The 22,072-nt window shown below is 42.8% G+C and overlaps 36 non-coding genes across 36 annotated transcripts; all 36 read left to right on the top strand.

The window, feature by feature from the left end:
- The first annotated feature begins 52 nt into the window (after positions 1–52).
- trnaa-cgc (transfer RNA alanine (anticodon CGC)) lies at positions 53–124 on the top strand. The gene has a single exon. It is a non-coding gene; the product is annotated as a tRNA-Ala (tRNA).
- A 314-nt stretch (positions 125–438) lies between these two features.
- On the top strand, positions 439–510 carry trnav-uac (transfer RNA valine (anticodon UAC)). Its single transcript has one exon. It is a non-coding gene; the product is annotated as a tRNA-Val (tRNA).
- A 1,407-nt stretch (positions 511–1,917) lies between these two features.
- Positions 1,918–1,989, top strand: trnaa-cgc (transfer RNA alanine (anticodon CGC)). The gene has a single exon. It is a non-coding gene; the product is annotated as a tRNA-Ala (tRNA).
- A 174-nt stretch (positions 1,990–2,163) lies between these two features.
- trnaa-cgc (transfer RNA alanine (anticodon CGC)) lies at positions 2,164–2,235 on the top strand. Its single transcript has one exon. It is a non-coding gene; the product is annotated as a tRNA-Ala (tRNA).
- Positions 2,236–3,068: 833 nt separating this feature from the next.
- trnaa-cgc (transfer RNA alanine (anticodon CGC)) lies at positions 3,069–3,140 on the top strand. Its single transcript has one exon. It is a non-coding gene; the product is annotated as a tRNA-Ala (tRNA).
- A 565-nt stretch (positions 3,141–3,705) lies between these two features.
- On the top strand, positions 3,706–3,777 carry trnaa-cgc (transfer RNA alanine (anticodon CGC)). The gene has a single exon. It is a non-coding gene; the product is annotated as a tRNA-Ala (tRNA).
- Positions 3,778–4,341: 564 nt separating this feature from the next.
- Positions 4,342–4,413, top strand: trnaa-cgc (transfer RNA alanine (anticodon CGC)). Its single transcript has one exon. It is a non-coding gene; the product is annotated as a tRNA-Ala (tRNA).
- A 175-nt stretch (positions 4,414–4,588) lies between these two features.
- trnaa-cgc (transfer RNA alanine (anticodon CGC)) lies at positions 4,589–4,660 on the top strand. The gene has a single exon. It is a non-coding gene; the product is annotated as a tRNA-Ala (tRNA).
- Positions 4,661–5,417: 757 nt separating this feature from the next.
- Positions 5,418–5,489, top strand: trnaa-cgc (transfer RNA alanine (anticodon CGC)). The gene has a single exon. It is a non-coding gene; the product is annotated as a tRNA-Ala (tRNA).
- Positions 5,490–5,663: 174 nt separating this feature from the next.
- Positions 5,664–5,735, top strand: trnaa-cgc (transfer RNA alanine (anticodon CGC)). The gene has a single exon. It is a non-coding gene; the product is annotated as a tRNA-Ala (tRNA).
- A 566-nt stretch (positions 5,736–6,301) lies between these two features.
- trnaa-cgc (transfer RNA alanine (anticodon CGC)) lies at positions 6,302–6,373 on the top strand. The gene has a single exon. It is a non-coding gene; the product is annotated as a tRNA-Ala (tRNA).
- Positions 6,374–6,960: 587 nt separating this feature from the next.
- Positions 6,961–7,032, top strand: trnaa-cgc (transfer RNA alanine (anticodon CGC)). Its single transcript has one exon. It is a non-coding gene; the product is annotated as a tRNA-Ala (tRNA).
- Positions 7,033–7,788: 756 nt separating this feature from the next.
- trnaa-cgc (transfer RNA alanine (anticodon CGC)) lies at positions 7,789–7,860 on the top strand. The gene has a single exon. It is a non-coding gene; the product is annotated as a tRNA-Ala (tRNA).
- Positions 7,861–8,034: 174 nt separating this feature from the next.
- On the top strand, positions 8,035–8,106 carry trnaa-cgc (transfer RNA alanine (anticodon CGC)). Its single transcript has one exon. It is a non-coding gene; the product is annotated as a tRNA-Ala (tRNA).
- A 565-nt stretch (positions 8,107–8,671) lies between these two features.
- trnaa-cgc (transfer RNA alanine (anticodon CGC)) lies at positions 8,672–8,743 on the top strand. The gene has a single exon. It is a non-coding gene; the product is annotated as a tRNA-Ala (tRNA).
- Positions 8,744–9,330: 587 nt separating this feature from the next.
- On the top strand, positions 9,331–9,402 carry trnaa-cgc (transfer RNA alanine (anticodon CGC)). The gene has a single exon. It is a non-coding gene; the product is annotated as a tRNA-Ala (tRNA).
- Positions 9,403–10,158: 756 nt separating this feature from the next.
- On the top strand, positions 10,159–10,230 carry trnaa-cgc (transfer RNA alanine (anticodon CGC)). Its single transcript has one exon. It is a non-coding gene; the product is annotated as a tRNA-Ala (tRNA).
- Positions 10,231–10,404: 174 nt separating this feature from the next.
- Positions 10,405–10,476, top strand: trnaa-cgc (transfer RNA alanine (anticodon CGC)). The gene has a single exon. It is a non-coding gene; the product is annotated as a tRNA-Ala (tRNA).
- Positions 10,477–11,041: 565 nt separating this feature from the next.
- On the top strand, positions 11,042–11,113 carry trnaa-cgc (transfer RNA alanine (anticodon CGC)). Its single transcript has one exon. It is a non-coding gene; the product is annotated as a tRNA-Ala (tRNA).
- A 174-nt stretch (positions 11,114–11,287) lies between these two features.
- trnaa-cgc (transfer RNA alanine (anticodon CGC)) lies at positions 11,288–11,359 on the top strand. The gene has a single exon. It is a non-coding gene; the product is annotated as a tRNA-Ala (tRNA).
- Positions 11,360–11,673: 314 nt separating this feature from the next.
- trnav-uac (transfer RNA valine (anticodon UAC)) lies at positions 11,674–11,745 on the top strand. The gene has a single exon. It is a non-coding gene; the product is annotated as a tRNA-Val (tRNA).
- A 1,407-nt stretch (positions 11,746–13,152) lies between these two features.
- On the top strand, positions 13,153–13,224 carry trnaa-cgc (transfer RNA alanine (anticodon CGC)). The gene has a single exon. It is a non-coding gene; the product is annotated as a tRNA-Ala (tRNA).
- A 174-nt stretch (positions 13,225–13,398) lies between these two features.
- Positions 13,399–13,470, top strand: trnaa-cgc (transfer RNA alanine (anticodon CGC)). Its single transcript has one exon. It is a non-coding gene; the product is annotated as a tRNA-Ala (tRNA).
- A 490-nt stretch (positions 13,471–13,960) lies between these two features.
- Positions 13,961–14,032, top strand: trnaa-cgc (transfer RNA alanine (anticodon CGC)). Its single transcript has one exon. It is a non-coding gene; the product is annotated as a tRNA-Ala (tRNA).
- Positions 14,033–14,619: 587 nt separating this feature from the next.
- On the top strand, positions 14,620–14,691 carry trnaa-cgc (transfer RNA alanine (anticodon CGC)). The gene has a single exon. It is a non-coding gene; the product is annotated as a tRNA-Ala (tRNA).
- Positions 14,692–15,447: 756 nt separating this feature from the next.
- Positions 15,448–15,519, top strand: trnaa-cgc (transfer RNA alanine (anticodon CGC)). The gene has a single exon. It is a non-coding gene; the product is annotated as a tRNA-Ala (tRNA).
- Positions 15,520–15,693: 174 nt separating this feature from the next.
- Positions 15,694–15,765, top strand: trnaa-cgc (transfer RNA alanine (anticodon CGC)). The gene has a single exon. It is a non-coding gene; the product is annotated as a tRNA-Ala (tRNA).
- Positions 15,766–16,330: 565 nt separating this feature from the next.
- Positions 16,331–16,402, top strand: trnaa-cgc (transfer RNA alanine (anticodon CGC)). The gene has a single exon. It is a non-coding gene; the product is annotated as a tRNA-Ala (tRNA).
- A 174-nt stretch (positions 16,403–16,576) lies between these two features.
- Positions 16,577–16,648, top strand: trnaa-cgc (transfer RNA alanine (anticodon CGC)). Its single transcript has one exon. It is a non-coding gene; the product is annotated as a tRNA-Ala (tRNA).
- Positions 16,649–16,962: 314 nt separating this feature from the next.
- Positions 16,963–17,034, top strand: trnav-uac (transfer RNA valine (anticodon UAC)). The gene has a single exon. It is a non-coding gene; the product is annotated as a tRNA-Val (tRNA).
- A 1,407-nt stretch (positions 17,035–18,441) lies between these two features.
- On the top strand, positions 18,442–18,513 carry trnaa-cgc (transfer RNA alanine (anticodon CGC)). Its single transcript has one exon. It is a non-coding gene; the product is annotated as a tRNA-Ala (tRNA).
- A 174-nt stretch (positions 18,514–18,687) lies between these two features.
- On the top strand, positions 18,688–18,759 carry trnaa-cgc (transfer RNA alanine (anticodon CGC)). Its single transcript has one exon. It is a non-coding gene; the product is annotated as a tRNA-Ala (tRNA).
- A 314-nt stretch (positions 18,760–19,073) lies between these two features.
- trnav-uac (transfer RNA valine (anticodon UAC)) lies at positions 19,074–19,145 on the top strand. Its single transcript has one exon. It is a non-coding gene; the product is annotated as a tRNA-Val (tRNA).
- A 1,407-nt stretch (positions 19,146–20,552) lies between these two features.
- On the top strand, positions 20,553–20,624 carry trnaa-cgc (transfer RNA alanine (anticodon CGC)). Its single transcript has one exon. It is a non-coding gene; the product is annotated as a tRNA-Ala (tRNA).
- Positions 20,625–20,798: 174 nt separating this feature from the next.
- On the top strand, positions 20,799–20,870 carry trnaa-cgc (transfer RNA alanine (anticodon CGC)). The gene has a single exon. It is a non-coding gene; the product is annotated as a tRNA-Ala (tRNA).
- Positions 20,871–21,703: 833 nt separating this feature from the next.
- trnaa-cgc (transfer RNA alanine (anticodon CGC)) lies at positions 21,704–21,775 on the top strand. The gene has a single exon. It is a non-coding gene; the product is annotated as a tRNA-Ala (tRNA).
- Positions 21,776–22,072: the final 297 nt, after the last annotated feature.

Genomic DNA, 22,072 nt, shown 5'->3' with positions numbered 1-22,072 from the left:
ACGCAATGTGGAACTTTCCAGTAGCCTGCAGGAAACTTGCTTCTGTTCACCAGGGGGTGTAGCTCAGTGGTAGAGCGCATGCTTCGCATGTATGAGGTCCTGGGTTCAGTCCCCAGCATCTCCAATGAAAGTTATTCATCATCTCAAAGCTTTTTCTGTTGTGCATTTCTCTCTGCCTAATTTATGTTTGAAAAATAGCAACTAGCTTTAGTACAAGGCACATGGAACTCAAAGCAACTTTCACAAGGTTAAGCTCAGTTGTAGAGAATATTATTTGCATATATGAGGTCCTGGGTTCAAACCCCAGCGTCAACAATGAAAGTTGTTGAATTGTCAAGTTATCCTTCTTTGCAACAAAGGACCTGGGTTCAATCTCCAGCATTTCAAAACAATGTGGAACTTTCCACTAGGCTGCAGGAAACTTTGTTTAGTTCATCAGGGGATGTAGCTCATTGGTAGAGCACGTGCTTTACATGTATGAGGTCCTGGGTTCAATCCACAGCATCTCCAAAGGAAAGTTGTGGAATTGTCAAGTGATCTTTTTTGCAACAAAGGTCCTGGGTTCAATCCCCATTATTTCAAAGCAATGTGCAACCTGGGTTGCTTTGAAATGCTGACAATCCCCAGCATTTCAAAGCAATGTGGAACTTTCCACTAGAGTGCAGGACACTTGTTTCTGTTTATCAGGGGATGTAGCTCAGTGGTAGAGCGCATGCTTAGCATGTATGAGGTCCTGCCAGATGTGGGCCAGTTCTGCTTCATGCGTTTTGTTCATGGCTGACATGCGCCGTTGCTATGGCTTGATTGCGGCCTAAATCTGGCAAACGGGAGCGGACCGCCCAAGTGCCATCATTCCACGTGGGTAGTGGGCCAGATGAAAGTGTAAAGTGTGGGCCGGATCTGGGCCAGAGCAATTTTGCTATCTGGGTGGGTTCAATCGCCAGCATCACCAATGAAAGTTGTTGAATTGTTGAGTTATTTTTTTGCAACAAAGGTCCTGGGTTCAATCCTCAGCATTTCAAAGTAATGTGCAATCTGAGTTGCTTTTAAATGCTGACAATCCCCAGCATTTCAAAGCGAAGTGGAACTTTCCACTAGCTTGCAGGAAACTTGCTTCTGTTCATCAGGGGATGTAGCTCAGTGTTAGACCGCATGCTTTGCATGTGTAAGGTCCTGGGTTCAATCCCCAGCATCTCCAATGAAAGTTCTTCATCAACTCAAAGCTTTATCTATTGTGCATTTCTCTCTGCCTAATTTATGTTTGAAAAATAGTAACTCAACCCAACTTTCACAAGGGTCAGTAGTTCAGTGGTAGAGAATATGCTTTGCTTATATGATGTCCTGGGTTCAAACCCCAGCATCAACAAAGAAAGTTGTGCATTTGTTAAGTATTTTTTTGCAACAAAGGTCCTGGGTTCAATATCCAGCATTTCAAAACAATGTGGAACTTTCCACTAACCTGCAGGAAACTTTATTTAGTTCATTAGGGGATGTAGCTCTGTGGTAGAGCGAATGCTTTACATGTATGAATTCCTTGGCTCAAACCCCAGCGTCAACAATGAAAGTTGTGGATTTCTCAAGCTATTTTTTTTTGCAATTAAAGGACCTGGGTTCAATCTCCTGCATTTTAAAACAATGTGGAACTTTCCACTAGGCTGCAGGAAACTTTATTTAGCTCATCAGGGGATGTTGCTCAGTGGTAGAGCACATGCTTTGCCTGTATGAGGTCCTGGGTTCAATCCCCAGCATCTCCAAAGGAAGGTTGTGGAATTGTCAAGTTATCTTTTTTTGCAACAAAGTTCCTGGGTTCAATCTCCAGCATTTCAAAGCAATGTGCAACCTGGGTTGCTTAGAAATGCTGACAATCCCAATGTAAAGCTTTCCACTAGCCTGCAGGAAACTTGCTTCTGTTCATCAGGGGATGTAGCTCAGTGGTAGAGCGCATGCTTCGCATGTATGAGGTCCTGGGTTCAATCCCCAGCATCTCCAAGGAAAGTTGTGGAATTTTCAAGTTATTTTTTTGCAACAAAGGTCCTGGTTTCAATCCTCAGCATTTCAAAGTATTGTGCAACCTGGGTTGCTTTGAAATGCTGACAATCCCCAGCATTTCAAAGCAATGTGAAGCTTTCCACTAGGCTGCAAGAAACTTGCTTATGTTCATCAGGGGATGTAGCTCAGTGGTAGAGCGCATGCTTCGCATGTATGAGGTCCTGGGTTCAATCCCCAGCATCTCCAAGGAAAGTTCTGGAGTTGTCAATTCATCTTTTTTGCAACAAAGGTCCTGGGTTAAAACCCCAGCGTCAACAATGAAAGTTGTGGATTTGTCAAGCTATTTTTTTGCAATTAAAGGACCTGGGTTCAATCTCCTGCCTTTTAAAGTAATGTGCAATCTGAGTTGCTTTGAAATGCTGACAATCCCCAGCATTTCAAAGCAATGTGGAACTTTCCACTAGACTGCAGGAAACTTGCTTTTGTTCATCAGGGGATGTAGCTCAGTGTTAGACCGCATGCTTTGCATGATGAGGTCCTGGTTTCAATCCCCAGCATCTCCAATGGAAGTTATTCATCAACTCAAAGCTTTATCTATTGTGCATTTCTCTCTGCCTAATTTATGTTTGAAAAATAGTAACTCAACCCAACTTTCACAAGGGTCAGAAGTTCAGTGGTAGAGAATATGCTTTGCAACAAAGGTCCTGGGTTCAATCCCCAGCATTTCAAAATATTGTGCAACCTGGGTTGCTTTGAAATGCTGACAATCCCCAGCATTTCAAAGCAACGTGGAACTTTCCAGTAGCCTGCAGGAAACTTGCTTCTGTTCGTTAGGGGATGTAGCTCAGTGGTAGAGCGCATGCTTCACATGTATGAGGTCCTGGGTTCAATCCTCAGCATCTCCAAGGAAAGTTGTGCAATTTTCAAGTGATTTTTTTGCAACAAAGGTCCTGGTTTCAATCCTCAGCATTTCAAAGTATTGTGCAACCTGGGTTGCTTTGAAATGCTGACAATCCCCAGCATTTCAAAGCAATGTGGAACTTTCAAGTAGCCTGCAGGAAACTTGCATCTGTTCATCAGGGGATGTAGCTCAGTGGTAGAGCGCATGCTTCGCATGTATGAGGTCCTGGGTTCAATCCCCAGCATCTCCAATGAAAGTTATTCATCATCTCAAAGCTTTTTCTGTTGTGCATTTCTCTCTGCCTAATTTATGTTTGAAAAATAGCAACTAGCTTTAGTACAAGGCACATGGAACTCAATGCAACTTTCACAAGGTTAAGAAGCTCAGTTGTAGAGAATATTATTTGCATATATGAGGTCCTGGGTTCAAACTCCAGAGTCAACAATGAAAGTTGTCGAATTGTCAAGTTATCCTTCTTTGAAACAAAGGTCCTGGGTTCAATCCCCAGCATTTCAAAGCAATGTGGAACTTTCCACTAGCCTGCAGGAAACTTACTTCTGTTCATCAGGGGATGTAGCTCAGTGGTAGAGCACATCCTTTGCATGTATGGGGTCCTAGGTTCAATCCCCAGCATCTCCAAGGAAAGTTGTAGAATTGTCAATTTATTTTTTTTTGCAACAAAGGTCCTGGGTTCAATCCCCAGCATTTCAAAGCAATGTGCAACCTGGGTTGCTTTGAAATGCTGACAATCCCCAGCATTTCAAAGCAATGTGGAACTTTCCAGTAGCCTGCAGGAAACTTACATCTGTTCATCAGGGGATGTAGCTCAGTGGTAGAGCGCATGCTTCGCATGTATGAGGTCCTGGGTTCAATCCCCAGCATCTCCAATGAAAGTTATTCATCATCTCAAAGCTTTTTCTGTTGTGCATTTCTCTCTGCCTAATTTATGTTTGAAAAATAGCAACTAGCTTTAGTACAAGGCACATGGAACTCAATGCAACTTTCACAAGGTTAAGAAGCTCAGTTGTAGAGAATATTATTTGCATATATGAGGTCCTGGGTTCAAACCCCAGAGTCAACAATGAAAGTTGTCGAATTGTCAAGTTATCCTTCTTTGAAACAAAGGTCCTGGGTTCAATCCCCAGCATTTCAAAGCAATGTGGAACTTTCCACTAGCCTGCAAGAAACTTTCTTCTGTTCATCAGGGGATGTAGCTCAGTGGTAGAGCACATCCTTTGCATGTATGGGGTCCTAGGTTCAATCCCCAGCATCTCCAAGGAAAGTTGTAGAATTGTCAATTTATTTTTTTTGCAACAAAGGTCCTGGGTTCAATCCCCAGCATTTCAAAGCAATGTGCAACCTGGGTTGTTTAGAAATGCTGACTATCCCCAGCATTTCAAAGCAATGTGAAGCTTTCCACTAGGCTGCAAGAAACTTGCTTCTGTTCATCAGGGGATGTAGCTCAGTGGTAGAGCGCATTATTCGCATGTATGAGGTCCTGGGTTCAATCCCCAGCACCTCCAAGGAAAGTTCAGGAGTTGTCAATTCATCTTTTTTGCAACAAAGGTCCTGGGTTCAATCCTCAGCATTTCAAAGTAATGTGCAATCTGAGTTGCTTTTAAATGCTGACAATCCCCAGTATTTCAAAGCAAAGTGGAACTTTCCACTAGCTTGCAGGAAACTTTCATCTGTTCATCAGGGGATGTAGCTCAGTGGTAGAGCGCATGCTTCGCATGTATGAGGTCCTGGGTTCAATCCCCAGCATCTCCAATGAAAGTTATTCATCATCTCAAAGCTTTTTCTGTTGTGCATTTCTCTTTGCCTAATTAATGTTTGAAAAATAGCAAATAGCTTTAGTACAAGGCACATGGTACTCAATGCAACTTTCACAAGGTTAAGAAGCTCAGTTGTAGAGAATATTATTTGCATATATGAGGTCCTGGGTTCAAACCCCAGCATCAACATTGAAAGTTGTCGAATTGTCAAGTTATCCTTTTTTGCAACAAAGGTCCTGGGTTCATTCCCCAGCATTTCAAAGCAATGTGGAACTTTCCACAAGCCTTCAGGAAACTTACTTCTGTTCATCAAGGGATGTAGCTCAATGGTAGAGCACATGCTTTGCATGTATGAGGTCTTGGGTTCAAACCCCAGCGTCAACAATGAAAGTTGTGGATCTGTCAAGCTATTTTTTTTGCAATTAAAGGACCTGGGTTCAATCTCCTGCATTTTAAAACAATGTGGAACTTTCCACTAGGCTGCAGGAAACTTTGTTTAGTTTATCAGGGGTTGTTGCTCAGTGGTAGAGCACATGCTTTGCCTGTATGAGACCCTGGGTTCAATCCCCAGCATCTCCAAAGGAAAGTTGTGGAATTGTCAAGTTATCTTTTTTTGCAACAAAGTTCCTAAGTTCAATCCCCAGCATTTCAAAGCAATGTGCAACCTGGGTTGCTTAGAAATGCTGACAATCCCAATGTGAAGCAATATGAAGCTTTCCACTAGCCTGCAGGAAACTTGCATCTGTTCATCAGGGGATGTAGCTCAGTGGTAGAGCGCATGCTTCGCATGTATGAGGTCCTGGGTTCAATCCCCAGCATCTCCAAGGAAAGTTGTGGAATTTTCAAGTTATTTTTTTGCAACAAAGGTCCTGGTTTCAATCCTCAGCATTTCAAAGTATTGTGCAACCTAGGTTGCTTTGAAATGCTGACAATCCCCAGCATTTCAAAGCAATGTGGAACTTTCCAGTAGCCTGCAGGAAACTTACATTTGTTCATCAGGGGATGTAGCTCAGTGGTAGAGCGCATGCTTCGCATGTATGAGGTCCTGGGTTCAATCCCCAGCATCTCCAATGAAAGTTATTCATCATCTCAAAGCTTTTTCTGTTGTGCATTTCTCTCTGCCTAATTTATGTTTGAAAAATAGCAACTAGCTTTAGTACAAGGCACATGGAACTCAATGCAACTTTCACAAGGTTAAGAAGCTCAGTTGTAGAGAATATTATTTGCATATATGAGGTCCTGGGTTCAAACTCCAGAGTCAACAATGAAAGTTGTCGAATTGTCAAGTTATCCTTCTTTGAAACAAAGGTCCTGGGTTCAATCCCCAGCATTTCAAAGCAATGTGGAACTTTCCACTAGCCTGCAGGAAACTTACTTCTGTTCATCAGGGGATGTAGCTCAGTGGTAGAGCACATCCTTTGCATGTATGGGGTCCTAGGTTCAATCCCCAGCATCTCCAAGGAAAGTTGTAGAATTGTCAATTTATTTATTTTTTGCAACAAAGGTCCTGGGTTCAATCCCCAGCATTTCAAAGCAATGTGCAACCTGGGTTGTTTAGAAATGCTGACTATCCCCAGCATTTCAAAGCAATGTGAAGCTTTCCACTAGGCTGCAAGAAACTTGCTTATGTTCATCAGGGGATGTAGCTCAGTGGTAGAGCGCATGCTTCGCATGTATGAGGTCCTGGGTTCAATCCCCAGCATCTCCAAGGAAAGTTCTGGAGTTGTCAATTCATCTTTTTTGCAACAAAGGTCCTGGGTTAAAACCCCAGCGTCAACAATGAAAGTTGTGGATTTGTCAAGCTATTTTTTTGCAATTAAAGGACCTGGGTTCAATCTCCTGCCTTTTAAAGTATTGTGCAATCTGAGTTGCTTTGAAATGTTGACAATCCCCAGCATTTCAAAGCAATGTGGAACTTTCCACTAGACTGCAGGAAACTTGCTTTTGTTCATCAGGGGATGTAGCTCAGTGTTAGACCGCATGCTTTGCATGAAGAGGTCCTGGTTTCAATCCCCAGCATCTCCAATGGAAGTTATTCATCAACTCAAAGCTTTATCTATTGTGCATTTCTCTCTGCCTAATTTATGTTTGAAAAATAGTAACTCAACCCAACTTTCACAAGGGTCAGAAGTTCAGTGGTAGAGAATATGCTTTGCAACAAAGGTCCTGGGTTCAATCCCCAGCATTTCAAAATATTGTGCAACCTGGGTTGCTTTGAAATGCTGACAATCCCCAGCATTTCAAAGCAACGTGGAACTTTCCAGTAGCCTGCAGGAAACTTGCTTCTGTTCGTTAGGGGATGTAGCTCAGTGGTAGAGCGCATGCTTCGCATGTATGAGGTCCTGGGTTCAATCCTCAGCATCTCCAATGAAAGTTATTCATCATCTCAAAGCTTTTTCTGTTGTGCATTTCTCTCTGCCTAATTAATGTTTGAAAAATAGCAAATAGCTTTAGTACAAGGCACATGGTACTCAATGCAACTTTCACAAGGTCAAGAAGCTCAGTTGTAGAGAATATTATTTGCATATATGAGGTCCTGGGTTCAAACCCCAGCGTCAACATTGAAAGTTGTCGAATTGTCAAGTTATCCTTTTTTGCAACAAAGGTCCTGGGTTCATTCCCCAGCATTTCAAAGCAATGTGGAACTTTCCACTAGCCTGCAGGAAACTTACTTCTGTTCATCAGGGGATGTAGCTCAAAGGTAGAGCACATGCTTTGCATATATGAGGTCTTGGGTTCAAACCCCAGCGTCAACAATGAAAGTTGTGGATTTGTCAAGCTATTTTTTTGCAATTAAAGGACCTGGGTTCAATCTCCTGCATTTTAAAACAATGTGGAACTTTCCACTAGGCTGCAGGAAACTTTGTTTAGTTTATCAGGGGTTGTTGCTCAGTGGTAGAGCACATGCTTTGCCTGTATGAGACCCTGGGTTCAATCCCCAGCACCTCCAAAGGAAAGTTGTGGAATTGTCAAGTTATCTTTTTTTGCAACAAAGTTCCTAAGTTCAATCCCCAGCATTTCAAAGCAATGTGCAACCTGGGTTGCTTAGAAATGCTGACAATCCCAATGTGAAGCAATATGAAGCTTTCCACTAGCCTGCAGGAAACTTGCGTCTGTTCATCAGGGGATGTAGCTCAGTGGTAGAGCGCATGCTTCGCATGTATGAGGTCCTGGGTTCAATCCCCAGCATCTCCAAGGAAAGTTGTGGAATTTTCAAGTTATTTTTTTGCAACAAAGGTCCTGGTTTCAATCCTCAGCATTTCAAAGTATTGTGCAACCTGGGTTGCTTTGAAATGCTGACAATCCCCAGCATTTCAAAGCAATGTGGAACTTTCCAGTAGCCTGCAGGAAACTTACATCTGTTCATCAGGGGATGTAGCTCAGTGGTAGAGCGCATGCTTCGCATGTATGAGGTCCTGGGTTAAATCCCCAGCATCCCCAATGAAAGTTATTCATCATCTCAAAGCTTTTTCTGTTGTGCATTTCTCTCTGCCTAATTTATGTTTGAAAAATAGCAACTAGCTTTAGTACAAGGCACATGGAACTCAATGCAACTTTCACAAGGTTAAGAAGCTCAGTTGTAGAGAATATTATTTGCATATATGAGGTCCTGGGTTCAAACTCCAGAGTCAACAATGAAAGTTGTCGAATTGTCAAGTTATCCTTCTTTGAAACAAAGGTCCTGGGTTCAATCCCCAGCATTTCAAAGCAATGTGGAACTTTCCACTAGCCTGCAGGAAACTTACTTCTGTTCATCAGGGGATGTAGCTCAGTGGTAGAGCACATCCTTTGCATGTATGGGGTCCTAGGTTCAATCCCCAGCATCTCCAAGGAAAGTTGTAGAATTGTCAATTTTTTTTTTTTTGCAACAAAGGTCCTGGGTTCAATCCCCAGCATTTCAAAGCAATGTGCAACCTGGGTTGTTTAGAAATGCTGACTATCCCCAGCATTTCAAAGCAATGTGAAGCTTTCCACTAGGCTGCAAGAAACTTGCTTATGTTCATCAGGGGATGTAGCTCAGTGGTAGAGCGCATGCTTCGCATGTATGAGGTCCTGGGTTCAATCCCCAGCATCTCCAAGGAAAGTTCTGGAGTTGTCAATTCATCTTTTTTGCAACAAAGGTCCTGGGTTAAAACCCCAGCGTCAACAATGAAAGTTGTGGATTTGTCAAGCTATTTTTTTGCAATTAAAGGACCTGGGTTCAATCTCCTGCCTTTTAAAGTATTGTGCAATCTGAGTTGCTTTGAAATGTTGACAATCCCCAGCATTTCAAAGCAATGTGGAACTTTCCACTAGACTGCAGGAAACTTGCTTTTGTTCATCAGGGGATGTAGCTCAGTGTTAGACCGCATGCTTTGCATGAAGAGGTCCTGGTTTCAATCCCCAGCATCTCCAATGGAAGTTATTCATCAACTCAAAGCTTTATCTATTGTGCATTTCTCTCTGCCTAATTTATGTTTGAAAAATAGTAACTCAACCCAACTTTCACAAGGGTCAGAAGTTCAGTGGTAGAGAATATGCTTTGCAACAAAGGTCCTGGGTTCAATCCCCAGCATTTCAAAATATTGTGCAACCTGGGTTGCTTTGAAATGCTGACAATCCCCAGCATTTCAAAGCAACGTGGAACTTTCCAGTAGCCTGCAGGAAACTTGCTTCTGTTCGTTAGGGGATGTAGCTCAGTGGTAGAGCGCATGCTTCGCATGTATGAGGTCCTGGGTTCAATCCTCAGCATCTCCAATGAAAGTTATTCATCATCTCAAAGCTTTTTCTGTTGTGCATTTCTCTCTGCCTAATTAATGTTTGAAAAATAGCAAATAGCTTTAGTACAAGGCACATGGTACTCAATGCAACTTTCACAAGGTCAAGAAGCTCAGTTCTAGAGAATATTATTTGCATATATGAGGTCCTGGGTTCAAACCCCAGCGTCAACATTGAAAGTTGTCGAATTGTCAAGTTATCCTTTTTTGCAACAAAGGTCCTGGGTTCATTCCCCAGCATTTCAAAGCAATGTGGAACTTTCCACTAGCCTGCAGGAAACTTACTTCTGTTCATCAGGGGATGTAGCTCAAAGGTAGAGCACATGCTTTGCATATATGAGGTCTTGGGTTCAAACCCCAGCGTCAACAATGAAAGTTGTGGATTTGTCAAGCTATTTTTTTGCAATTAAAGGACCTGGGTTCAATCTCCTGCATTTTAAAACAATGTGGAACTTTCCACTAGGCTGCAGGAAACTTTGTTTAGTTTATCAGGGGTTGTTGCTCAGTGGTAGAGCACATGCTTTGCCTGTATGAGACCCTGGGTTCAATCCCCAGCACCTCCAAAGGAAAGTTGTGGAATTGTCAAGTTATCTTTTTTTGCAACAAAGTTCCTAAGTTCAATCCCCAGCATTTCAAAGCAATGTGCAACCTGGGTTGCTTAGAAATGCTGACAATCCCAATGTGAAGCAATATGAAGCTTTCCACTAGCCTGCAGGAAACTTGCGTCTGTTCATCAGGGGATGTAGCTCAGTGGTAGAGCGCATGCTTCGCATGTATGAGGTCCTGGGTTCAATCCCCAGCATCTCCAAGGAAAGTTGTGGAATTTTCAAGTTATTTTTTTGCAACAAAGGTCCTGGTTTCAATCCTCAGCATTTCAAAGTATTGTGCAACCTGGGTTGCTTTGAAATGCTGACAATCCCCAGCATTTCAAAGCAATGTGGAACTTTCCAGTAGCCTGCAGGAAACTTACATCTGTTCATCAGGGGATGTAGCTCAGTGGTAGAGCGCATGCTTCGCATGTATGAGGTCCTGGGTTAAATCCCCAGCATCCCCAATGAAAGTTATTCATCATCTCAAAGCTTTTTCTGTTGTGCATTTCTCTCTGCCTAATTTATGTTTGAAAAATAGCAACTAGCTTTAGTACAAGGCACATGGAACTCAATGCAACTTTCACAAGGTTAAGAAGCTCAGTTGTAGAGAATATTATTTGCATATATGAGGTCCTGGGTTCAAACTCCAGAGTCAACAATGAAAGTTGTCGAATTGTCAAGTTATCCTTCTTTGAAACAAAGGTCCTGGGTTCAATCCCCAGCATTTCAAAGCAATGTGGAACTTTCCACTAGCCTGCAGGAAACTTACTTCTGTTCATCAGGGGATGTAGCTCAGTGGTAGAGCACATCCTTTGCATGTATGGGGTCCTAGGTTCAATCCCCAGCATCTCCAAGGAAAGTTGTAGAATTGTCAATTTTTTTTTTTTTGCAACAAAGGTCCTGGGTTCAATCCCCAGCATTTCAAAGCAATGTGCAACCTGGGTTGTTTAGAAATGCTGACTATCCCCAGCATTTCAAAGCAATATGAAGCTTTCCACTAGCCTGCAGGAAACTTGCTTCTGTTCATCAGGGGATGTAGCTCAGTGGTAGAGCGCATGCTTCGCATGTATGAGGTCCTGGGTTCAATCTCCAGCATTTCCAAGGAAAGTTGTGGAATTTTCAAGTTATTTTTTTGCAACAAAGGTCCTGGTTTCAATCCTCAGCATTTCAAAGTATTGTGCAACCTGGGTTGCTTTGAAATGCTGACAATCCCCAGCATTTCAACGCAATGTGGAACTTTCCAGTAGCCTGCAGGAAACTTGCTTCTGTTCACCAGGGGGTGTAGCTCAGTGGTAGAGCGCATGCTTCGCATGTATGAGGTCCTGGGTTCAGTCCCCAGCATCTCCAATGAAAGTTATTCATCATCTCAAAGCTTTTTCTGTTGTGCATTTCTCTCTGCCTAATTTATGTTTGAAAAATAGCAACTAGCTTTAGTACAAGGCACATGGAACTCAAAGCAACTTTCACAAGGTTAAGCTCAGTTGTAGAGAATATTATTTGCATATATGAGGTCCTGGGTTCAAACCCCAGCGTCAACAATGAAAGTTGTTGAATTGTCAAGTTATCCTTCTTTGCAACAAAGGACCTGGGTTCAATCTCCAGCATTTCAAAACAATGTGGAACTTTCCACTAGGCTGCAGGAAACTTTGTTTAGTTCATCAGGGGATGTAGCTCATTGGTAGAGCACGTGCTTTACATGTATGAGGTCCTGGGTTCAATCCACAGCATCTCCAAAGGAAAGTTGTGGAATTGTCAAGTGATCTTTTTTGCAACAAAGGTCCTGGGTTCAATCCCCATTATTTCAAAGCAATGTGCAACCTGGGTTGCTTTGAAATGCTGACAATCCCCAGCATTTCAAAGCAATGTGGAACTTTCCACTAGAGTGCAGGACACTTGTTTCTGTTTATCAGGGGATGTAGCTCAGTGGTAGAGCGCATGCTTAGCATGTATGAGGTCCTGCCAGATGTGGGCCAGTTCTGCTTCATGCGTTTTGTTCATGGCTGACATGCGCCGTTGCTATGGCTTGATTGCGGCCTAAATCTGGCAAACGGGAGCGGACCGCCCAAGTGCCATCATTCCACGTGGGTAGTGTGCCAGATGAAAGTGTAAAGTGTGGGCCGGATCTGGGCCAGAGCAATTTTGCTATCTGGGTGGGTTCAATCGCCAGCATCACCAATGAAAGTTGTTGAATTGTTGAGTTATTTTTTTGCAACAAAGGTCCTGGGTTCAATCCTCAGCATTTCAAAGTAATGTGCAATCTGAGTTGCTTTTAAATGCTGACAATCCCCAGCATTTCAAAGCGAAGTGGAACTTTCCACTAGCTTGCAGGAAACTTGCTTCTGTTCATCAGGGGATGTAGCTCAGTGTTAGACCGCATGCTTTGCATGTGTAAGGTCCTGGGTTCAATCCCCAGCATCTCCAATGAAAGTTCTTCATCAACTCAAAGCTTTATCTATTGTGCATTTCTCTCTGCCTAATTTATGTTTGAAAAATAGTAACTCAACCCAACTTTCACAAGGGTCAGTAGTTCAGTGGTAGAGAATATGCTTTGCTTATATGATGTCCTGGGTTCAAACCCCAGCATCAACAAAGAAAGTTGTGCATTTGTTAAGTATTTTTTTGCAACAAAGGTCCTGGGTTCAATATCCAGCATTTCAAAACAATGTGGAACTTTCCACTAACCTGCAGGAAACTTTATTTAGTTCATTAGGGGATGTAGCTCTGTGGTAGAGCGAATGCTTTACATGTATGAATTCCTTGGCTCAAACCCCAGCGTCAACAATGAAAGTTGTGGATTTCTCAAGCTATTTTTTTTTGCAATTAAAGGACCTGGGTTCAATCTCCTGCATTTTAAAACAATGTGGAACTTTCCACTAGGCTGCAGGAAACTTTATTTAGCTCATCAGGGGATGTTGCTCAGTGGTAGAGCACATGCTTTGCCTGTATGAGGTCCTGGGTTCAATCCCCAGCATCTCCAAAGGAAGGTTGTGGAATTGTCAAGTTATCTTTTTTTGCAACAAAGTTCCTGGGTTCAATCTCCAGCATTTCAAAGCAATGTGCAACCTGGGTTGCTTATAAATGCTGACAATCCCAATGTGAAGCTTTCCACTAGCCTGCAGGAAACTTGCTTCTGTTCATCAGGGGATGTAGCTCAGTGGTAGAGCGCATGCTTCGCATGTATGAGGTCCTGGGTTCAATCTCCAGCATTTCCAAGGAAAGTTGTGGAATTTTCAAGTTATTTTTTTGCAACAAAGGTCCTGGTTTCAATCCTCAGCATTTCAAAGTATTGTGCAACCTGGGTTGCTTTGAAATGCTGACAATCCCCAGCATTTCAACGCAATGTGGAACTTTCCAGTAGCCTGCAGGAAACTTGCTTCTGTTCACCAGGGGGTGTAGCTCAGTGGTAGAGCGCATGCTTCGCATGTATGAGGTCCTGGGTTCAATCCCCAGCATCTCCAATGAAAGTTATTCATCATCTCAAAGCTTTTTCTGTTGTGCATTTCTCTCTGCCTAATTTATGTTTGAAAAATAGCAACTAGCTTTAGTACAAGGCACATGGAACTCAAAGCAACTTTCACAAGGTTAAGCTCAGTTGTAGAGAATATTATTTGCATATATGAGGTCCTGGGTTCAAACCCCAGCGTCAACAATGAAAGTTGTTGAATTGTCAAGTTATCCTTCTTTGCAACAAAGGACCTGGGTTCAATCTCCAGCATTTCAAAACAATGTGGAACTTTCCACTAGGCTGCAGGAAACTTTGTTTAGTTCATCAGGGGATGTAGCTCATTGGTAGAGCACGTGCTTTACATGTATGAGGTCCTGGGTTCAATCCCCAGCATTTCAAAGCAATGTGCAACCTGGGTTGTTTAGAAATGCTGACTATCCCCAGCATTTCAAAGCAATGTGAAGCTTTCCACTAGGCTGCAAGAAACTTGCTTATGTTCATCAGGGGATGTAGCTCAGTGGTAGAGCGCATGCTTCGCATGTATGAGGTCCTGGGTTCAATCCCCAGCATCTCCAAGGAAAGTTCTGGAGTTGTCAATTCATCTTTTTTGCAACAAAGGTCCTGGGTTAAAACCCCAGCGTCAACAATGAAAGTTGTGGATTTGTCAAGCTATTTTTTTGCAATTAAAGGACCTGGGTTCAATCTCCTGCCTTTTAAAGTATTGTGCAATCTGAGTTGCTTTGAAATGTTGACAATCCCCAGCATTTCAAAGCAATGTGGAACTTTCCACTAGACTGCAGGAAACTTGCTTTTGTTCATCAGGGGATGTAGCTCAGTGTTAGACCGCATGCTTTGCATGAAGAGGTCCTGGTTTCAATCCCCAGCATCTCCAATGGAAGTTATTCATCAACTCAAAGCTTTATCTATTGTGCATTTCTCTCTGCCTAATTTATGTTTGAAAAATAGTAACTCAACCCAACTTTCACAAGGGTCAGAAGTTCAGTGGTAGAGAATATGCTTTGCAACAAAGGTCCTGGGTTCAATCCCCAGCATTTCAAAATATTGTGCAACCTGGGTTGCTTTGAAATGCTGACAATCCCCAGCATTTCAAAGCAACGTGGAACTTTCCAGTAGCCTGCAGGAAACTTGCTTCTGTTCGTTAGGGGATGTAGCTCAGTGGTAGAGCGCATGCTTCGCATGTATGAGGTCCTGGGTTCAATCCTCAGCATCTCCAATGAAAGTTATTCATCATCTCAAAGCTTTTTCTGTTGTGCATTTCTCTCTGCCTAATTAATGTTTGAAAAATAGCAAATAGCTTTAGTACAAGGCACATGGTACTCAATGCAACTTTCACAAGGTCAAGAAGCTCAGTTCTAGAGAATATTATTTGCATATATGAGGTCCTGGGTTCAAACCCCAGCGTCAACATTGAAAGTTGTCGAATTGTCAAGTTATCCTTTTTTGCAACAAAGGTCCTGGGTTCATTCCCCAGCATTTCAAAGCAATGTGGAACTTTCCACTAGCCTGCAGGAAACTTACTTCTGTTCATCAGGGGATGTAGCTCAAAGGTAGAGCACATGCTTTGCATATATGAGGTCTTGGGTTCAAACCCCAGCGTCAACAATGAAAGTTGTGGATTTGTCAAGCTATTTTTTTGCAATTAAAGGACCTGGGTTCAATCTCCTGCATTTTAAAACAATGTGGAACTTTCCACTAGGCTGCAGGAAACTTTGTTTAGTTTATCAGGGGTTGTTGCTCAGTGGTAGAGCACATGCTTTGCCTGTATGAGACCCTGGGTTCAATCCCCAGCACCTCCAAAGGAAAGTTGTGGAATTGTCAAGTTATCTTTTTTTGCAACAAAGTTCCTAAGTTCAATCCCCAGCATTTCAAAGCAATGTGCAACCTGGGTTGCTTAGAAATGCTGACAATCCCAATGTGAAGCAATATGAAGCTTTCCACTAGCCTGCAGGAAACTTGCGTCTGTTCATCAGGGGATGTAGCTCAGTGGTAGAGCGCATGCTTCGCATGTATGAGGTCCTGGGTTCAATCCCCAGCATCTCCAAGGAAAGTTGTGGAATTTTCAAGTTATTTTTTTGCAACAAAGGTCCTGGTTTCAATCCTCAGCATTTCAAAGTATTGTGCAACCTGGGTTGCTTTGAAATGCTGACAATCCCCAGCATTTCAAAGCAATGTGGAACTTTCCAGTAGCCTGCAGGAAACTTACATCTGTTCATCAGGGGATGTAGCTCAGTGGTAGAGCGCATGCTTCGCATGTATGAGGTCCTGGGTTAAATCCCCAGCATCCCCAATGAAAGTTATTCATCATCTCAAAGCTTTTTCTGTTGTGCATTTCTCTCTGCCTAATTTATGTTTGAAAAATAGCAACTAGCTTTAGTACAAGGCACATGGAACTCAATGCAACTTTCACAAGGTTAAGAAGCTCAGTTGTAGAGAATATTATTTGCATATATGAGGTCCTGGGTTCAAACTCCAGAGTCAACAATGAAAGTTGTCGAATTGTCAAGTTATCCTTCTTTGAAACAAAGGTCCTGGGTTCAATCCCCAGCATTTCAAAGCAATGTGGAACTTTCCACTAGCCTGCAGGAAACTTACTTCTGTTCATCAGGGGATGTAGCTCAGTGGTAGAGCACATCCTTTGCATGTATGGGGTCCTAGGTTCAATCCCCAGCATCTCCAAGGAAAGTTGTAGAATTGTCAATTTTTTTTTTTTTGCAACAAAGGTCCTGGGTTCAATCCCCAGCATTTCAAAGCAATGTGCAACCTGGGTTGTTTAGAAATGCTGACTATCCCCAGCATTTCAAAGCAATATGAAGCTTTCCACTAGCCTGCAGGAAACTTGCTTCTGTTCATCAGGGGATGTAGCTCAGTGGTAGAGCGCATGCTTCGCATGTATGAGGTCCTGGGTTCAATCTCCAGCATTTCCAAGGAAAGTTGTGGAATTTTCAAGTTATTTTTTTGCAACAAAGGTCCTGGTTTCAATCCTCAGCATTTCAAAGTATTGTGCAACCTGGGTTGCTTTGAAATGCTGACAATCCCCAGCATTTCAACGCAATGTGGAACTTTCCAGTAGCCTGCAGGAAACTTGCTTCTGTTCACCAGGGGGTGTAGCTCAGTGGTAGAGCGCATGCTTCGCATGTATGAGGTCCTGGGTTCAGTCCCCAGCATCTCCAATGAAAGTTATTCATCATCTCAAAGCTTTTTCTGTTGTGCATTTCTCTCTGCCTAATTTATGTTTGAAAAATAGCAACTAGCTTTAGTACAAGGCACATGGAACTCAAAGCAACTTTCACAAGGTTAAGCTCAGTTGTAGAGAATATTATTTGCATATATGAGGTCCTGGGTTCAAACCCCAGCGTCAACAATGAAAGTTGTTGAATTGTCAAGTTATCCTTCTTTGCAACAAAGGACCTGGGTTCAATCTCCAGCATTTCAAAACAATGTGGAACTTTCCACTAGGCTGCAGGAAACTTTGTTTAGTTCATCAGGGGATGTAGCTCATTGGTAGAGCACGTGCTTTACATGTATGAGGTCCTGGGTTCAATCCACAGCATCTCCAAAGGAAAGTTGTGGAATTGTCAAGTGATCTTTTTTGCAACAAAGGTCCTGGGTTCAATCCCCATTATTTCAAAGCAATGTGCAACCTGGGTTGCTTTGAAATGCTGACAATCCCCAGCATTTCAAAGCAATGTGGAACTTTCCACTAGAGTGCAGGACACTTGTTTCTGTTTATCAGGGGATGTAGCTCAGTGGTAGAGCGCATGCTTAGCATGTATGAGGTCCTGCCAGATGTGGGCCAGTTCTGCTTCATGCGTTTTGTTCATGGCTGACATGCGCCGTTGCTATGGCTTGATTGCGGCCTAAATCTGGCAAACGGGAGCGGACCGCCCAAGTGCCATCATTCCACGTGGGTAGTGTGCCAGATGAAAGTGTAAAGTGTGGGCCGGATCTGGGCCAGAGCAATTTTGCTATCTGGGTGGGTTCAATCGCCAGCATCACCAATGAAAGTTGTTGAATTGTTGAGTTATTTTTTTGCAACAAAGGTCCTGGGTTCAATCCTCAGCATTTCAAAGTAATGTGCAATCTGAGTTGCTTTTAAATGCTGACAATCCCCAGCATTTCAAAGCGAAGTGGAACTTTCCACTAGCTTGCAGGAAACTTGCTTCTGTTCATCAGGGGATGTAGCTCAGTGTTAGACCGCATGCTTTGCATGTGTAAGGTCCTGGGTTCAATCCCCAGCATCTCCAATGAAAGTTCTTCATCAACTCAAAGCTTTATCTATTGTGCATTTCTCTCTGCCTAATTTATGTTTGAAAAATAGTAACTCAACCCAACTTTCACAAGGGTCAGTAGTTCAGTGGTAGAGAATATGCTTTGCTTATATGATGTCCTGGGTTCAAACCCCAGCATCAACAAAGAAAGTTGTGCATTTGTTAAGTATTTTTTTGCAACAAAGGTCCTGGGTTCAATATCCAGCATTTCAAAACAATGTGGAACTTTCCACTAACCTGCAGGAAACTTTATTTAGTTCATTAGGGGATGTAGCTCTGTGGTAGAGCGAATGCTTTACATGTATGAATTCCTTGGCTCAAACCCCAGCGTCAACAATGAAAGTTGTGGATTTCTCAAGCTATTTTTTTTTGCAATTAAAGGACCTGGGTTCAATCTCCTGCATTTTAAAACAATGTGGAACTTTCCACTAGGCTGCAGGAAACTTTATTTAGCTCATCAGGGGATGTTGCTCAGTGGTAGAGCACATGCTTTGCCTGTATGAGGTCCTGGGTTCAATCCCCAGCATCTCCAAAGGAAGGTTGTGGAATTGTCAAGTTATCTTTTTTTGCAACAAAGTTCCTGGGTTCAATCTCCAGCATTTCAAAGCAATGTGCAACCTGGGTTGCTTATAAATGCTGACAATCCCAATGTGAAGCTTTCCACTAGCCTGCAGGAAACTTGCTTCTGTTCATCAGGGGATGTAGCTCAGTGGTAGAGCGCATGCTTCGCATGTATGAGGTCCTGGGTTCAATCTCCAGCATTTCCAAGGAAAGTTGTGGAATTTTCAAGTTATTTTTTTGCAACAAAGGTCCTGGTTTCAATCCTCAGCATTTCAAAGTATTGTGCAACCTGGGTTGCTTTGAAATGCTGACAATCCCCAGCATTTCAACGCAATGTGGAACTTTCCAGTAGCCTGCAGGAAACTTGCTTCTGTTCACCAGGGGGTGTAGCTCAGTGGTAGAGCGCATGCTTCGCATGTATGAGGTCCTGGGTTCAATCCCCAGCATCTCCAATGAAAGTTATTCATCATCTCAAAGCTTTTTCTGTTGTGCATTTCTCTCTGCCTAATTTATGTTTGAAAAATAGCAACTAGCTTTAGTACAAGGCACATGGAACTCAAAGCAACTTTCACAAGGTTAAGCTCAGTTGTAGAGAATATTATTTGCATATATGAGGTCCTGGGTTCAAACCCCAGCGTCAACAATGAAAGTTGTTGAATTGTCAAGTTATCCTTCTTTGCAACAAAGGACCTGGGTTCAATCTCCAGCATTTCAAAACAATGTGGAACTTTCCACTAGGCTGCAGGAAACTTTGTTTAGTTCATCAGGGGATGTAGCTCATTGGTAGAGCACGTGCTTTACATGTATGAGGTCCTGGGTTCAATCCACAGCATCTCCAAAGGAAAGTTGTGGAATTGTCAAGTGATCTTTTTTGCAACAAAGGTCCTGGGTTCAATCCCCATTATTTCAAAGCAATGTGCAACCTGGGTTGCTTTGAAATGCTGACAATCCCCAGCATTTCAAAGCAATGTGGAACTTTCCACTAGAGTGCAGGACACTTGTTTCTGTTTATCAGGGGATGTAGCTCAGTGGTAGAGCGCATGCTTAGCATGTATGAGGTCCTGCCAGATGTGGGCCAGTTCTGCTTCATGCGTTTTGTTCATGGCTGACATGCGCCGTTGCTATGGCTTGATTGCGGCCTAAATCTGGCAAACGGGAGCGGACCGCCCAAGTGCCATCATTCCACGTGGGTAGTGGGCCAGATGAAAGTGTAAAGTGTGGGCCGGATCTGGGCCAGAGCAATTTTGCTATCTGGGTGGGTTCAATCGCCAGCATCACCAATGAAAGTTGTTGAATTGTTGAGTTATTTTTTTGCAACAAAGGTCCTGGGTTCAATCCTCAGCATTTCAAAGTAATGTGCAATCTGAGTTGCTTTTAAATGCTGACAATCCCCAGCATTTCAAAGCGAAGTGGAACTTTCCACTAGCTTGCAGGAAACTTGCTTCTGTTCATCAGGGGATGTAGCTCAGTGTTAGACCGCATGCTTTGCATGTGTAAGGTCCTGGGTTCAATCCCCAGCATCTCCAATGAAAGTTCTTCATCAACTCAAAGCTTTATCTATTGTGCATTTCTCTCTGCCTAATTTATGTTTGAAAAATAGTAACTCAACCCAACTTTCACAAGGGTCAGTAGTTCAGTGGTAGAGAATATGCTTTGCTTATATGATGTCCTGGGTTCAAACCCCAGCATCAACAAAGAAAGTTGTGCATTTGTTAAGTATTTTTTTGCAACAAAGGTCCTGGGTTCAATATCCAGCATTTCAAAACAATGTGGAACTTTCCACTAACCTGCAGGAAACTTTATTTAGTTCATTAGGGGATGTAGCTCTGTGGTAGAGCGAATGCTTTACATGTATGAATTCCTTGGCTCAAACCCCAGCGTCAACAATGAAAGTTGTGGATTTCTCAAGCTATTTTTTTTTGCAATTAAAGGACCTGGGTTCAATCTCCTGCATTTTAAAACAATGTGGAACTTTCCACTAGGCTGCAGGAAACTTTATTTAGCTCATCAGGGGATGTTGCTCAGTGGTAGAGCACATGCTTTGCCTGTATGAGGTCCTGGGTTCAATCCCCAGCATCTCCAAAGGAAGGTTGTGGAATTGTCAAGTTATCTTTTTTTGCAACAAAGTTCCTGGGTTCAATCTCCAGCATTTCAAAGCAATGTGCAACCTGGGTTGCTTAGAAATGCTGACAATCCCAATGTAAAGCTTTCCACTAGCCTGCAGGAAACTTGCTTCTGTTCATCAGGGGATGTAGCTCAGTGGTAGAGCGCATGCTTCGCATGTATGAGGTCCTGGGTTCAATCCCCAGCATCTCCAAGGAAAGTTGTGGAATTTTCAAGTTATTTTTTTGCAACAAAGGTCCTGGTTTCAATCCTCAGCATTTCAAAGTATTGTGCAACCTGGGTTGCTTTGAAATGCTGACAATCCCCAGCATTTCAAAGCAATGTGAAGCTTTCCACTAGGCTGCAAGAAACTTGCTTATGTTCATCAGGGGATGTAGCTCAGTGGTAGAGCGCATGCTTCGCATGTATGAGGTCCTGGGTTCAATCCCCAGCATCTCCAAGGAAAGTTCTGGAGTTGTCAATTCATCTTTTTTGCAACAAAGGTCCTGGGTTAAAACCCCAGCGTCAACAATGAAAGTTGTGGATTTGTCAAGCTATTTTTTTGCAATTAAAGGACCTGGGTTCAATCTCCTGCCTTTTAAAGTAATGTGCAATCTGAGTTGCTTTGAAATGCTGACAATCCCCAGCATTTCAAAGCAATGTGGAACTTTCCACTAGACTGCAGGAAACTTGCTTTTGTTCATCAGGGGATGTAGCTCAGTGTTAGACCGCATGCTTTGCATGATGAGGTCCTGGTTTCAATCCCCAGCATCTCCAATGGAAGTTATTCATCAACTCAAAGCTTTATCTATTGTGCATTTCTCTCTGCCTAATTTATGTTTGAAAAATAGTAACTCAACCCAACTTTCACAAGGGTCAGAAGTTCAGTGGTAGAGAATATGCTTTGCAACAAAGGTCCTGGGTTCAATCCCCAGCATTTCAAAATATTGTGCAACCTGGGTTGCTTTGAAATGCTGACAATCCCCAGCATTTCAAAGCAACGTGGAACTTTCCAGTAGCCTGCAGGAAACTTGCTTCTGTTCGTTAGGGGATGTAGCTCAGTGGTAGAGCGCATGCTTCACATGTATGAGGTCCTGGGTTCAATCCTCAGCATCTCCAAGGAAAGTTGTGCAATTTTCAAGTGATTTTTTTGCAACAAAGGTCCTGGTTTCAATCCTCAGCATTTCAAAGTATTGTGCAACCTGGGTTGCTTTGAAATGCTGACAATCCCCAGCATTTCAAAGCAATGTGGAACTTTCAAGTAGCCTGCAGGAAACTTGCATCTGTTCATCAGGGGATGTAGCTCAGTGGTAGAGCGCATGCTTCGCATGTATGAGGTCCTGGGTTCAATCCCCAGCATCTCCAATGAAAGTTATTCATCATCTCAAAGCTTTTTCTGTTGTGCATTTCTCTCTGCCTAATTTATGTTTGAAAAATAGCAACTAGCTTTAGTACAAGGCACATGGAACTCAATGCAACTTTCACAAGGTTAAGAAGCTCAGTTGTAGAGAATATTATTTGCATATATGAGGTCCTGGGTTCAAACTCCAGAGTCAACAATGAAAGTTGTCGAATTGTCAAGTTATCCTTCTTTGAAACAAAGGTCCTGGGTTCAATCCCCAGCATTTCAAAGCAATGTGGAACTTTCCACTAGCCTGCAGG

Source organism: Pseudorasbora parva, chromosome 20 (assembly GCF_024679245.1).
Source record: "Pseudorasbora parva isolate DD20220531a chromosome 20, ASM2467924v1, whole genome shotgun sequence".
Taxonomy (NCBI): domain Eukaryota; kingdom Metazoa; phylum Chordata; class Actinopteri; order Cypriniformes; family Gobionidae; genus Pseudorasbora; species Pseudorasbora parva.
The sequence above is the reverse complement of the archived record's forward strand: the minus strand, read 5'-3'. Positions and strand labels throughout refer to the sequence as shown.